Source organism: Chlorocebus sabaeus, chromosome X (genome assembly GCF_047675955.1).
Source record: "Chlorocebus sabaeus isolate Y175 chromosome X, mChlSab1.0.hap1, whole genome shotgun sequence".
NCBI classification, from domain to species: domain Eukaryota; kingdom Metazoa; phylum Chordata; class Mammalia; order Primates; family Cercopithecidae; genus Chlorocebus; species Chlorocebus sabaeus.
Window position 1 is genome coordinate 14969454 of NC_132933.1, and position 2604 is coordinate 14972057.

Sequence of the window (2604 nt, forward strand, 5' to 3'; positions counted from 1 at the left end):
ACATGTACCCTAGAACATAAAGTATAAAAAAAAAAAGAAAAAAAATAACAACACCATATTTTATATTATTACCCACCATTCCTTACTCTATCTAAATTTACCTGTTAATCCTTACCAAGACCAAGAAAATGTATTTATTTTAACTAGTTATCTCCTCTAGTACATTATAAACTCCGTGACCTTGGGGCTTATCCATGTCTTTGTTCACCAAACAAAATAGTAAACATAGCAGAGCAGACATCCAATAGCTATATATGTTTTTTACAAAATATCTGACCTGTTATTATTATCAAATAATCAGTCAGAGAGTTTAAGTTGGAGTGAGATTATCATATATCCAAAAGCTATTTTTGAATAAATGAATATATGAGTAATAAACAAAGAAACAAAAAACTAATGCTCTACAGGAAAGGTCAGCAAACTATGACCAGCCCACATTCTACTTTTGTCCATAAAGTTTTATTGGAACACACACAAAAAACAAACAAAAAACATTATCAAGGGAAAAGCAAACAACCTTATTAAAAAGTGGGCAAAGACATGAACAGACACTTTTCAAAAGGCAACATACACGTGACCAACAATTACATGAAAAAATGCTCAACATCACTAAACAGAGAAACGCAAATCAAAACCACAATGAGATACCATCTGACACCTGCCAGAATTACTGTTATTAAAAAGTCAAAAAATAACAGATGTTGGCGAGGTTATCGAGAAAAGGAAATGCTTATACATTGCTGGCGAGAATAAAACTTAGTTCAGTCACTGTGAGAAACAGTTCAGAAATTTCTCAAATAACTTACGCAGAACTAGAGTTTGACCCAGCAATCCCAATATTGGGTATATACCTAAATGATTATAAATCAATCTTCCATAAAGATGCATGCATATATGTTTATTGCAACACTACTCACAATAGTGAAGACATGGAATCAATCTAGATGTCCATTAATGATGAGCTGGATAAAGAAAACGAAGTACATATACAACATGGAATACTATTCAGCCGTAATAAAGAATGCAATCATGTCCTTTGCAGCAACATGGTTGAAGCTGGAGGCCATTATCCTAAGGGAACTAATGCAGGAACAGAAAACCAAATACTGCATGTTCTCACTTGTAAGTGGGGACTAAACATTGAATACACAAGGACATAAAGAAGGAAACAATAGACCCCAGGGCCTACTTGAGGATGGAGGGTGGGAGGAGGGTGAGGATCAAAAAACTACCTATTGGGTACTATTAATACAAGAGTTAATAAGAAATGATTTCAGGCAGACAGTAAGGGTAAAGGTTCTCAGTGGAAATTTTCCTGTAATAAGAAACAACCCCTGAACCATCTCTTTTCTAACAGAAACGCCGGCTTAAAGGGCTGGGCTGTCAAGCTTTGATATGCAAATGCCAGCCATTCGAAACTGGGTTCACCCAATATGGTGATTCCTGCCCTCTTCTTATCACCATCTGTGCCGAGTGTGATGGTCACCTCCAGATAACACCATGTGTTCAAAACATCACGACAACCCACATTTGCATATTAACGGACTAAGTTAGGAGGGCCAGGTTTTTGGCAAGCTACGTAAATGACACACCTGGGTCGAACCAATCCTCTGGGCCCTACGCAAACAAGATACCCCCTCCCCCAGCCTCCTGATATAATGATATATACCTTTCTGTCACACACGGGTTTCTCTTTGTTCCAAGTCCCCCGCTCTTGCCTCTGTATGGGAGAGCTGTTCTCTTCTTTCTTCCTTCTTTCTTGCCTATTAAACTTTTCGCTCCTTAAAACCACTCCACGTGTGTCTACGTTGTTAATCCTATCTGCACGAGACCAAGGAACCTGGTGTTCCTTCAGTCATCAGAGCTATATCATTTTGGTGCGTGGGCCTGGAATTCATTCATCAGAGTGGTGAGTATGGAGTGAATCTCAACTTCAAATCTGTTTTAATCTCAAGGCTGTCTTCCAGCTATCCTGTCGCAAAACTTTCCTTCTTTCCTTCTTTCTCTATCTGCAGTCTCTTACTCCCTGTGTGTTGAGTATGTGGGAATTTTTACAGCCCAGGCAAGTAATCCTGTTAGGCAAGATCAGGAAATGCTATAGTACTGGGGAAATAGCTCAGGGAATGAATGGAAAAAGAAGTGTTTTTAATATGCAGTTTAGAAGCCCTACGGGAAACGAGGGCCAAACCTCTCAATTACTCTTAACTGTCTAGAATAGATCAAAAGCCAGGTGCGAATCATGAAGCCTTTATGGAAAGACTGAGAGAGGCACTAATAGAACACACCTCTTTATCCCCTGATCCAGTCAAGGGACAGCTTATCCTGAAGGACAAGTTTATTACACAGGCAACTCCCAATATTAGAAGAAAACTACAGAAGCAAGCTGTAGGACCGAATAGCACTTTAGAGAACCTCCTAAAGGTGGCCACTTCAGTCTCATAATAGGGACCAGGAGGAGGCCCAAAAGAAAGAAGGACAGAGGCACTAGCAGAAGCTCTGCAGGCTTGCAAAGTCCAGGATCCCCGAGGTGCATCCGCTAACTGCTATTGGTGTGGCAGACTAGGGCATTTTATTTTATTTTTTATGCATTTTTAAAATTACACT

The 2604-nt window shown here is 39.3% G+C and overlaps 1 non-coding gene across 1 annotated transcript; it reads right to left on the reverse strand.

Annotated features, from left to right (window-relative positions):
• Nucleotides 1-264: 264 nt before the first annotated feature.
• LOC119621003 (small nucleolar RNA SNORD81) lies at nt 265-341 on the reverse strand. Its single transcript, XR_005237541.2, has one exon. It is a non-coding gene; the product is annotated as a small nucleolar RNA SNORD81 (small nucleolar RNA).
• Nucleotides 342-2604: the final 2263 nt, after the last annotated feature.